This window comes from Rhipicephalus sanguineus, chromosome 8 (assembly GCF_013339695.2).
Source record: "Rhipicephalus sanguineus isolate Rsan-2018 chromosome 8, BIME_Rsan_1.4, whole genome shotgun sequence".
Taxonomy (NCBI): domain Eukaryota; kingdom Metazoa; phylum Arthropoda; class Arachnida; order Ixodida; family Ixodidae; genus Rhipicephalus; species Rhipicephalus sanguineus.
The window spans coordinates 94,793,310-94,806,494 of NC_051183.1; positions in this window are offsets into that span (position 1 = coordinate 94,793,310).

Consider the following 13,185-nt stretch of genomic DNA (forward strand, 5'->3'; position numbering starts at 1 on the left):
AACAGCCCCAGAATATAGCACACCTGATAAGGCGACAAATATCAGCAGAGATGATTACCGTGTCGAGAACACATCGTCATGGAAGGGAGCTGATAATGTCACTCAATGTAGCCATCATCCCAGTATGCAATTATGTGAGAGGTGTCAAGAGTTGACTCGAGAAAGGTGCACTGTTGAGGAAACAGTATTTCTCACGAAGACTGGAATACTGAGTGTCCCGATGTCAATGGCCGAATTCTGTCAGTTTTGATTGACACTGGCGCTTCTGTCAGTTTAATCAACGAGAGCCTAGGCAAGGCTAGCAACATTGTGCATGGAAAATATATTCGTGTGTGCGGCTACGATGGCTCTTGTAGAGAATATTATAGATGGACAGAAGTTTACCTAGAGTATGAAGGCGAAAAATTCAAGGTTGAAGCTATGGTAGTTCCCAAAGTCAACTTTGATTTTATCTTATCAAGGCCTGATATGACACGGATTAAAGTTAATATCCTCTGGAACGATGTGGTAACGATTGGGACGGAGTGCGGTAAGCTTCATATCGTGGATAGGGCTGATCGTAAACCATCTTCCGGAGAAGATGTACCGTTGATGTTTCCAGAGCTTCTGTGAATTGGTGCTTACCCGGAAGCCACAACGGTCATTGAGGTACCCTTCTTATTACGCGACAGCACTATCGTCAAGAGAAAGCCATATAGCCTCAGTCACGACAAGAAAATCTGGTTGAAGCAGGAACTCCAAGGGATGCTGGAAGCGGGAATCATCAGACCTTCAACTTCATCCTTTGCTTCGCCCATTACAATTGTCCCGAAAGAAGATGGGTCATTTCGTTTATGCACCGATTACAGACTAATAAATAAACAAACTGATCTTTCCCCTATCCAATGCCAAGAATTGATGAAATCATTGACGAGACTGGGGGATGTCAATGGTTTTCCCGCATTGACTTGTGTAAAGGATACTGGCAGGTGCCGCTGAAAGAAGATACGAAAAACTTTACTGCATTTGTCACTCCTTTCGATATCTATGAATACAACAGACTACCCTTCGGATGGAAAAACTCTGGAGCATGGTTTCAGAAGATGATGAATGGAGTCCTCAAGAACTTCATCGGCATATTTTGTAATGTGTATGTGGATGATATCATCGTATACTCAAGAACACGGGAAGATCATGGAGAGCACCTAGAGAAAGTCCTTGAGGCACTTAGCGCTGCTAGACTAAAAATCAACATAAAGAAGAGTGAGTTCTTTTGCAGGAAAGTAGTCTTTCTGGGAAGAACTTTCGATGGCCGAACCAAGGGCACAAAAGAGGAGAGCGTGCAGCGTATCAAGAAGCTGACAAAGCCCTATGACGTGCATTCTTTACGAGTGTTTCTTGGACTCGCCGGTCACTTCCGCGCGTTCATAGAAGACTATGCAAGAAAAACAAAATGTTTGACCGCAGTGACCCAGAAAGGAATTCCATTTGTCTGGTCCAACGAATGTGAGAAGAGCTACCTGGAACTTGTCAAAGTCATCTCATCCGACCCTGTATTGACACTGCCTGACTTTGATTTACCGTTCGAACTATACACCGACGCATCTCACTATGCTGCCGGCGCCATTCTTTATCAACGGGACGAAAACGAGCAGCCTGGGAGAGAGCTTAAAGTCATCGGCTACTATTCCTATACGTTCACGAAAACGCAGGAAAACAACACGACGACAGAAAAGGAAGCTTCAGCCGTCGTAATGTCACTCAAGTACTTCAGAAGTTACCTGGAAGGTAAACATTTCAACCGGTTCACTGATAACCAGGCGTTGACGTACTTATTGCAACTTACACAGCCAAAAGGCCGAATAGCTCGATGGGTGAGCGAAATTCAGCAATTTAGTTTCGATATAATGCATAGACCAGGCCAGAAGCACCAGGATGCTGACGCACTATCACGTCTCCACGTACCGCAAGAAATTCCTAAACAAAGCATTAACTTGATGAAGCTTTGGGAGGGTACTCAAGAAATGGAACTGCGAAATGGGAAGATGTGCGTCCCAGAAACAAAAGTGCCACAAGTCCTGAAGTTATATCACAGCAGTCCACATTCAGGAGGTCACGATGGATTCTCAAAGACCTACCACAAGCTCACCCAGAGATTTACATGGAACAACATGAAAGCAGATGTTGCCAGTTATATCAAGACGTGTCATGAGTGTCAGATGGTGAAATCAAAATACAAACCACGCGGAAACAGAATGGTCATGCCAGAATACTCAGCTATACCATTCGAAGTCGTTCACCTTGATTTCGCTGAACTTAAAAAGAAAAGTGAAGGTGTCAAACGAACCCAAGCTTTCCTGGTCGCCGTGGATGAGTGCACGCGCTTTGCGGCCGCCAAAGCGGGGAGAGAAGACGCCAACTGCGTTATAGCACTTTTAGAGAGAGAAATCTTCAAGAACACCAAGATCATTGTTGCGGACAATGGACCAGCGTGTAGAAGTGAAAAGTTGCGCAATTGGGCCAATGAAAGAAATATTACGCTTCGATATCCAGCACCTTATCATCCTGAGGCTAACTCTCTCGCCGAACGCTTGATAAGAGACCTGAAAATGTACCTCAAGTTATACCTGGAATTCAAGGGAGGCTGGAAGAGCGCTTTGGAGGCGGCAGTGTATCATCATAACAGGTCCTACACCGCTGGCATCGGGTGTAGCCCACATTTTGCCGCCTTTGGTACGGTTCCTTGGTTACCAGCTGACGAAGAGCTGGGCTTAGTTGGCAGGATTGCTTTGAAGGAACACCCAACGAGCCAACTACAGCAAAAGAAATACAGAAGTACCATGAAGAATTTTGACCGTCGCCATAGTACAAAGATGCCAGATATCGATCCCGGGTCTATGAGTTTGGTTAGGAAAGGCTTGGACTCCAAAGTTCCATTCACTAGTCCGTACTTAGTTGTTAAAACGGCTAAGCAACAAGGACTTCTGAAAACATTGTACGAGTATTATACTGGACCAAATGGAAGGACGGAAGAGGCGTCCGTAGGAAACGTGGTACCATATTACCAGCGCAAGGGGAATGACAGCCGGCCGGGAGAGTGTAGCGATCCACATCGCTAACGCCAGCAAAGAGGGGCCAAGGAAGAAGAGGACGACGATGTTAAGAATGTCTCAATAAACCGATGCAGTCGCATGGTCTGCATAAAAACTTTACATCTATCTATCTATCTATCTATCTATCTATCTATCTATCTATCTATCTATCTATCTATCTATCTATCTATCTATCTATCTATCTATCTATCTATCTATCTATCTATCTATCTATCTATCTATCTATTTAGCCGCCTACGTCTGTGTGATCTCATGATCGCCCCCTTAACTTGGTGTAGACCAAAAATGGCGCGAGATGGTAAAAGGATTTCACGAATATCCGTCGGGTCATGACGGCAATAACGTGAAAATCCTGTCGCGTACGTCGTCAAATCCTTTCCTCCAGGCACGTGTGGCTCATACACGTTTATCGCGAACCCCGGTGTAAGGGTATGCGCTACAGGTGATTGACAGTTTATTGCAGCCAACAGTGCGAAAGACGTAGACGAGAAAGCAAAAAGTGGACACGGCACAGCGCTGACTTTCAACTGAATTTTTATTGCAGAAAACGAAAACATATATACATTGATGTATGGATGTATATCCGATCCGACATCGGCAGTGTTGACCCTACGAAGGAAAAGAATAAAAATCAGGATCCGACCAGGAATCACAACCCAGCATTCTGCGTGGAAATCACGTATTCGACCACAGAGCCACACCAGGTCTATAAACTGGTTTGAAAAAAACAGCCTATGCAGGCGCAATGTCGGTGCAACATCAATCGTGGTTGTGGTGCTGGCCATCTAATTTTACAAGAAAACAATAATCACTACATATTTACTCCTACGATAACGGCGTCATATCAGGTTAACGTCTGTGGCTCCAGTGTTGGTGCCGCTTTTATAGCAGTCTAATAAACATTACATTTGTATTCCTATGACTCAGCAAGCTATATTGAAGCATTGCTCGATCCCGGAGCTCGTCTTTGCTGCTAGAGTTTGAGAAAAAGGAGGTGCCTCTCACATTAGCAAACAGTCTACCGACTAGCGAGGGCGATGTTGACCACACACGGCAACGCTGAGAACTATCTTCGGGGCTTCCGTTTATGGACACAGTCTCATACTGAACTCCACCATCGTTTGCTGAGGGCAGCGCGACCCGGACTGAGGACTGAGAGACACGTACACAAGCAAGCGCTGACTGACAACTGATTTATTTCATCACACATGCAGTAAATAAGTACACACAAAAAAATGATCACGTGGCGCGTGTCTGTCGTGATAGGGATTCATTTGATTACATGTTTCAAAAAGTGCACTTCTTTATTATGCAGAGCAACCGAAGTTTGGCTGACGCATGCGCTCTGATTTATATGTATGTGGTATGCTTCCACAATTTCGCGAAAGGTTTGGTTAAAATTTCTGTATATTACCCGTGTTTCATAAAGCATTGGCTCACAATGGCACGTTCTACAATGTATAGCTAAGTTCGTGCTGGCGTGATTTTTGACGGCTGTGTGGTGCTCCCTGAGACGAACATTAATGCACCGTCCCGCCTGCCCAAAATACTTCTTTCCACATGACAGTGTGATTGCATAAACCACCCCCATCGTGCATGGCACGAACTGCATTTTGTGCTTCATAGTGCATGTATCTTTGCCCGCCGATCTAGGTTTATTTACTAGATTACACATCTTATTCAACGAGTTGTTTGCGGAAAAGACCACCCGCACGCCGTATCGCCCTGCTGCCTTTTTTATCCCATGGGCGACCTGATGAACGTAGGGGATTACTGCAAACTTATTTTCTGTTTGATTCTGTGGCTGATGAATTACTACTTTCTTAATCTTTTTTACAAGCTGTTCGCATACTGAGATAAGGGTGGTTTGCGGAAAGCCGGCATTCTTAAGACGGTCGAGCTGTTGCGAAAAGCTCAGACTGACAAGGTGGGGGCAGGACTTTTTGATAGCGGATCCTAAACATGTCGTAGCTATGCCTCTTGTCACTAGCTTCGAATGCGCCGAAGCGTAATTCAAAACCGGTTTGTTCGATCTGGGTTGATACTGCTAGCACATGTGATGATTTGTGAAGGTTAACAGCAAGTCTAAAAACTGTATTCTTTGGTTAGTCGGCATCTCATGGGTGAAGCTGAGACCCATTGCTTCCTTTTCGAACGAGGCGAGAATATCGGTAACCTTCCTAAGGATTGCCTGCGACCTGATGACTATCAGGTAGTCGTCAACATACCTGAAGCACTTAACCACGGTTGTTGCCAAAGTTCCCTCGAGTGCTCGGTCAACCCGGCCAAGAAAAATCTCACTAAATGTAGGGGCGACCTGGGAACCTATGCAAACCCCATGTTTCTGAACCATGACGTCCCCCTCCCAGGCAATAAAAGTAGAGCGTAGGTAAAAAAAAAACACACAGTTCGAGAAAGCTTTCAACAGAAATTCCGCTCGCATTTCTAAACTCTAGCTCATCGTTATCCATGATACATTCTTTCACAACGTTCATCAGTTTATCTTGCGGAAGAGAATAATATAAATCCTTAACATCGACACTGAACGCTGTGCATGATTGAAGTTCACCTGTGCGTAGATAATCGACGACGTCTTCCGAGTTTCTTACTTTGAAGGGATCCACTATACGGAGCCCTGTTAAGCTCTTCTGCAAAAACCCGGACACAACATGCTGCCAGGTGTTTCTTTCAGACACCACTGTACGCAAAGGAAGTTCGGTTTTATGGGTCTTTATCATGAAGAAGACTTCTAGGTGCTCTCCCTTGTTCTTGTCTATTCGACGAGACAAGTGTTCCAGGTTCATTTTAACCAAACACTTCTTTGCTTGGTCTTTAACTTTCTTGGGTTCAATTGGTACCTTTTTGAAGCTTTTTGAAAGCGGTTGAAGCCTTCATCATGAACTGCCCTTCTTTCAAGAGGACAAAAAACCCGCTGTTAACCTTCACAAATCATTACATATGCTGGCAGTATCAACCCAGATCGAACAAACCGGTTTTGAATTACGCTTCGGCGCATTCGAAGCTAGTGAAAGGAGGCATAGCTACGACATGTTTAGGATCCGCTATCAAAAAGTCCTGCCCCCACCTTGCCAGTCTGAGCTTTTCGCAACAGCTCGACCGTCTTAAGAACGCCGGCTTTCCGCAAACCACCCTTATCTCAGTATGCGAACAGCTTGTAAAAAAGATTAAGAAAGTAGTAATTCATCAGCCACAGAATCAAACAGAAAATAAGTTTGCAGTAATCCCCTACGTTCATCAGGTCGCCCATGGGATAAAAAAGGCAGCAGGGCGATACGGCGTGCGGGCGGTCTTTTCCGCAAACAACTCGTTGAATAAGATGTGTAATTAGTAAATAAACCTAGATCGGCGGGCAAAGATACATGCACTATGAAGCACAACATGCAGTTCGTGCCATGCACGATGGGGGTGGTTTATGCAATCACACTGTCATGTGGAAAGAAGTATTTGGGCAGACGGGACGGTGCATTAATGTTCGTCTCAGGGAGCACCACACAGCCGTCAAAAATCACGCCAGCACGAACTTAGCTATACATTGTAGAACGTGCCATTGTGAGCCAATGCTTTATGAAACACGGGTAATATACAGAAATTTTAACCAAACCTTTCGCGAAATTGTGGAAGCATACCACATACATATAAATCAGAGCGCATGCGTCAGCCAAACTTCGGTTGCTCTGCATAATAAAGAAGTGCACTTTTTGAAACATGTAATCAAATGAATCACTATCACGACAGACACGCGCCACGTGATCATTTTTTGTGTGTACTTATTTACTGCATGTGTGATGAAATAAATCAGTTGTCAGTCAGCGCTTGTTTGTGTACGTGTCTCTCAGTCCTCAGTCCGGGTCGCGCTGCCCTGAGCAAACGATGGTCAACTACCAACTCGCCCAACTTGCCGTTTTGATGACCTCCACCGCAGGAAACGTGGTGGTACCACCACCGCTTTCACAAACACATCAGTCGCTGTACTCATCCCTTCTAAATGCGAATGCATTTCTTAGTCGGGCTATGTAAGGCATCCGGCGTTGTCCGCGCCCTGGCAGGTGTTATATCTCCGCTCTCACTCCCTCTCCCATAGCAACAGCTGCGGGCGCGCGCGCTTATCCTCGCCCCTAGCAACCGGAGCATGTGGTGCGAGAGAGTGTAGGAGAGGGTAGGTGCACTGCTTCGCCGCTCCTTCTCTCGCCGTTCGCTCTCTCTCCTCCCTGCGCCCCACTCTCCCGTCCGCTCGCGCCTCACTCTCGACCGTTCGCTGGCTGGGCGCCTCTTAAGAACATCCGGAAATGTGTGCTCGAGACGCCGCTGTGAAACGCCAACGCCGAGCCGAGAACGCTGGCGCCCCACTCTCCCGTCCGCTCGCGCCTTACTCTCGACCGTTCGCTGGCTGGGCGCCTCTCAAGGCGATGGCAGAACTTGGTGAAGACGAATGTCTGACGGCAACGTTACGGAGTCTTTGTGGTGACAGTGTACCTCGCGCCCAACCTCGCTCGTGACGCCGTTGCCGCGCAACTGGACGCGGCTATGGAAAATGTGTGTGTGCGCTCCAAAATATCTGACCCCGTCGTCTTCGTTGGTGACTTTAACGTGGACGTGAGAAGGAAGAGCGGCGAGTGGTTGGTGGAGTACATGCGGACAAAGTACTGTATGCAGTGTTCCTCAGCCGAGTCCGATAAGTGTCCGACTACCATTCACGGAAGTTGCATTGATCTCGCCTTTTCCCGAATCTGTGACGTGCGCATGCTTCCCAAAGACCCTTTGACTGTACACTTAACGACCACAAGGCCGAAATTATGGTCGTCAGGTACAATGACAACACAAACAGGTGCTGATGAATGTGTAAATAAAAGGTTACGGTACAAATCCTCGTCTCTTCATTAATTTACGCCATTAAAATTACTACGCCGTGTACTCTCAGCGCAAGAAATGCATTCGCATTTCCTCACGATTCCCTTCGGGGAGGTGGGGGCATTTTTTATTTGTAGATGAGAAACCCGCCTGTCAGTTGCTAACGGTGGTATGAGCCGGTGGTATGAGACTGTACAGTGCGCACTCGCCTTCTCGACGGCGCCGTGGTGGCTATCTGCCGCCTCGTCTGGGGATGCCAAAATAAGCGCACACTTCTCCGTGTAGTGAACACAACGTGGCCGTAACGTATGGGCACCGGCGAGAAATGGTAATATCGGGGATGCAGGCGCCTATACAGCTTCACCTTACTGCACGAGTCAGGAAGAGGCAGAATTGTCAACCACCCGTAGTCTTATGCAAATCTAAGCCACTATGTTTTTGTAAGAGAGCGAAATCCAAACATGCCCCGCGCGCAAGTGTTCCCTTTAACAGTGGACCCGTCTGTACATCTTCAGCTATTTTAACCTGCATATGTTTGCGAGCGGCTACTGAAAATCATCACAGCTTTTAGTGTATCCGGCCCGCACTGAAATCCCATGTCATCTAGTATCTGTACACTTCGGCCGGCCTCAACGTACAAGGTACTTGTACAGTACCCGGAAATCACAAAGCCCCAAAAGGTGAGCTGGGAGTGAAATTCTAAGTGACGCATCATATCAGCTCCGCCGATCTATTTTTCACTGCTCGTCTACCGTGCCCGACTGAGACGGGGTTCGAGCTCGCCCACAGTTAGTTTGAATATATTTTTAACTAGACATTTCTCGCCATTCGTTCAGCATTGATATTAACTTTACAATCCTCTACCGAAGCCGGAAACTGGCGATTGGCGGCTATGCGATTGCTAAGGGTTGAATATCGTCACTACTAAAGACCGACACCCCCACCACACGAAGGTGTGGTGCTACAACTGGGACAAGTGGTATAGCCAGCTCCGAAGTCATATGTGGGACACTATAATAGGACACGTGGTTTGGCGCAGAAGCCATACTTTTATACTACTGCACGAGCACCTCTGCCTTGTGGACTTCTACCAGCGAGCACTGACTGCTTACTGTCACGTAAGTAGCCAGTGATGGCTTGTAGAAGTAGACAAGAAAGAGGAGCTCGTGCATTAAAATAAAAAGTATGGCGTCTGAGACCAACCACCCCTGCAATTCATAGCGTCACAGATGCGATTTTGGAGCACGCCTCGTGGGCCCCGAAATGTACAGCTAGATTGATTTCATCGGCGCGTGCTCGGGACATTTTGAACATGAAGGATGTTACTCAACTCAGCAGATCTTTGAATATGGGTTGCTGCTGAAGTCAACGTTACGACAGGTGGTCCTGTGTTCTTCAAGGGAGAAAACTGCTGCCTTGAAGAAGACACGATTTTTAATGTCTTTAAACCTCCATCTTTGCTTCAACTCCTGCCTTGTTTGTACTCCGTTTGGCTTAGTCAAGTAACATCGCATGGTCTATGGCTTGAAAAATGTATAAATTATACATGGACTAAGTCGCCCTTGGACTCCTCGTGTTTTTCTACAGGGAGGATAGTATCCTTGCGCGACGTACAGACGAGCAGTAAAATAACACCCTCACCCACGGCCTACGGCTAAAGTTTAAAAAACTTTTGCAGTTAAGCACCTCGACGTTGTCGGGGATCGCATTACACTTCAAGGTGTCAAGCTACTGGATCCACACGTGCTGGGGAATTTGAACAATTTCCCTCCGCCATCTCGATGCGAAAGCTGCACAGTATGGCACTTCCTTTGTTCCATACTGTCTGCAAATTTTTTATCTCCTTACCACCCTGATTGGCCCTCACTGGAAAAGGCCACCTATTGTCAACTCGTACTTATAGCAGGAACGTGTTTCCAGGAAGCCAAACGCGGTTGCGACAGCAGAATGTTTATTTAGCCACTCCCGCATGCATCAACTCACTTTCTCGTAAAAGTGCCGGCAAAAAGAATGGGTGCAGCATTGTAGAAGCACGGTGGGGCACACAGACTGGTAGGTGCTAAGGCTCATATCCAAGAGCCTGATATCTACGGAGGCTCACTACAGCACTTTCTCGAAGGTATGTAAACCACGTACTGCACTGTACAGCTTTTCGGCTTCTTGCACCAAGGCTGCATATATTATATTTATACACAATGCAAGCTCGTTGCACTCAGAATCCGAGTATCGGCGTCATGACACCACGTGAAACCTTGCTATCTGAAACAATCATCGTTTTAACGCGATAGCGTTGAAGAGCTAGTTACACATATATTCTGGTGTCGGTGTCGGCGTCGTTGGTTGTACGCGAAAAATCACCCTTGTCCGCGCCCGAAAATTTGAGAAAGATGCAAATAAAATAAATAATAAAAATAATCGGTTCCCGTGAAAATCGAAGCGAAGCCTTGCGCGTGGCAAGCAGGCGTTTTACCACAGAGCCGCGTCACTGCTTCGGAAAAAAACATATGAAGGTTATGTAGCGAGAACTGTCTCCTCCACGCAGGTAAAATCGCGTCGCAGAAGCGTAGAATCACGCAAGGCGTCAAAACACGAGAACTGCGCATCGAGTGGGTGTTTTAAGGGCCCACCCATTACAAAGCGCTCACACATATTTAACCATCATCAGCAGCAAGAGTATGAACAAAGTGAGCATCTGCGTTGGTTCGCGTGCAGCCTTACGGACGCACCTAAAAGGGTACTGGCACCTTTTTTCGAAGGCGAGTTTACTCTGCCACACGAATCTCTTGTATGCAGATACGGCTCTGAGCAAGTGTGAAGCTCAGCAAATGCTGATAAGATATTTTAATTTGACATTAAAGTCAATTTTTCCATGGCGCACCTACTGACATCGACGCAAGCTGTCAGGCTACGGTACAAATTGTGGTGTCTTCACGCAGCAGTATGGCTAGTTGTGATGACGTTAGGTACCAAAACTTCCAAACTTGCGTCATCAAAACTTTCAAAATGGCCCCTCTTTATGCATCAATGGAGCCACTGTGCGGAGCGGCCGTGGAAACGTCACTATATATTATGCGAGCACGTGACGAGAAGCTCATACCGTTTTGTGACGTCAGGGTACAGTAGGAACCGAAACTAGCTTTTAAAAACATACTGTAAATACTTTTTCAAGGCGCACTCGCGCTCAGCACTACCTTTTCTAGGCTATTGATGGCTTGACCTTTCAATTGACGCCAAAAAACACAGCTTAAAATATTCGTGTCAGTACCCCTTTAACGTGCGCACTTAAGACCTGTACTTGCATCAGGCATTCTAGAATAGTTCTGAACGGCCGACGTTACGAGCACAGACATTTGTTCCTTTACGGAACGGTTGAGGCATGCACCGCAAACCTAAGCCAGCGTAGCGATTGTGAAGGCGATGCGCACGGGGCCTCATTACGCTATTGCGTTGTACTCTTGAAGGCGAAGCTCAAGCGTCGTCCAGGTTTTTAAACAGCGAATATGTTTAGCAAACCGTTCCTTGTGAGCCGATGGCAGAAAGCTATCATCTTAAAGGGCATGTGCCACTGTTCGGCTACATGAAAACAAGTACGGAGAGGGAGAGATAAAGAAGGAAAGAGAGAAAGAACCAAATATAGAGGTGTAAAGAAAGATATAGAAAATGGGAAAATTTTTTGCCGAGAAGAAGTATTCACGAGGTGGGATTGCAACCCGCGTACCCTCGATCAGAAGGCGAGCGTGCTAACCACTCAGCTGTCCAGGCACGCTAGCAGAGCATAGCATAGCGTTGTATTGTATAGTGTAGCAAGGAGGTGGGTAAGGAAAGTGAGCATGAGGAGGTGAGATGTGAAGTGAGGAGGGGGGAAAGAGTTTATAGTAGCAGAAAAAGAATGAGAAAGAGGGAAATAGAAAGAAATGCAGAAATAAAAGAGGCAGAAAAAGCATAAACGAACGAGAGAGAAAGAATGTGGAAAGAGGAAACAAAGTATAGAGAGAAAGGGGAAGCAACCACCGCGTCGTCTAGCGACCAGATATCACACCACATGGTCAAGCCGCGCATGCGCAGTAGCTAAAGCACGCCCGTCAACGGAGACATCGCGCGCAACCTCCGCTCTATACTGCATAGCCTGGCTGCGTACTCTCGAGGAGGAAGACGCGCATCTAGAAGCTAGACGTGTCGGTCGACAAGGGTACGAGCGGGGACGGTTCCGCGCTTTCCTGTCCCAAGCTTTGCGGGGCTCCGTGCAACCTGCCCGCAATGTTTTTCTTGCTCCTGTAGTTTGTTTCTTTCAATTACTTAGGGAAGGGATGCGACCAGTGCGTAGCGGCCGTCTCTTTTGCCTAATAGCCAACAGTTGCTCCACAAAATCGAGACTTTCATCATATAAAGCTTAATTGAAAATACGCCCCCCTCCTATTGGCAGTCCAGTTGCCCCACTATCACGGCCGTAGGGCCTCAACTCCAACTACGCTAATTTTTTCAAGACAGCGACCCGAACGCTGCGTCGCTTTTTAGCCAGGCGGCAAAGTTGTTTTTTTTTACTGCTAATCAACGTGCGCTTCGTCTGTGTTCCCAAGCTTTCAACCTCCATATATCTGGCTTCCGCTAAACCGACCTACCAGCAGGCATTTAGGCGTCACTACACCGTGCCGCTGGACGGTATGTTCCAATGTTCACATTGGCTAGAGCCAGGTGCTTTGTGAGTAATAAGCCGTGCCTGCACCCCTAAGTATACGTTACCACAGAACGCTATATAATGTAGAAAACACAATGACAAAGCCAACATTGCAAAACTTTAAGCGTTGACCTTTGACTACGAGCTAAAGATGATGAGAGCCGTTCTACATTTGAAGACGCCTAATAGATTCCATTAGATATATATTTTACTTGACAGCAAGACAAATGATAAAAAATGATCGTAAGTTTATTCCTTTCAATAAACGATGGCACCCTACAAGAATTCATGTCCAGCCGAAGGTGAGGATTGCTTTTTGTCCAAACGCAACTGAATCATCAATGACTTGGAATTGGATAGAGCGATTCAGTGCCATCTTTCGCGAGCATACCTGCAAAATGAAAAAACAATCGCCGTGCGAAGACCTAATGCCAATAGACTTCCTACTAATGTTTCAGACAGTTAAACGTTTTCAACGCGATTAGTATTTTGAGATACGGAGAGCTAATGTTTTTTTTTCGCGGAGGGACGTATTAGGAATTTGTCGAA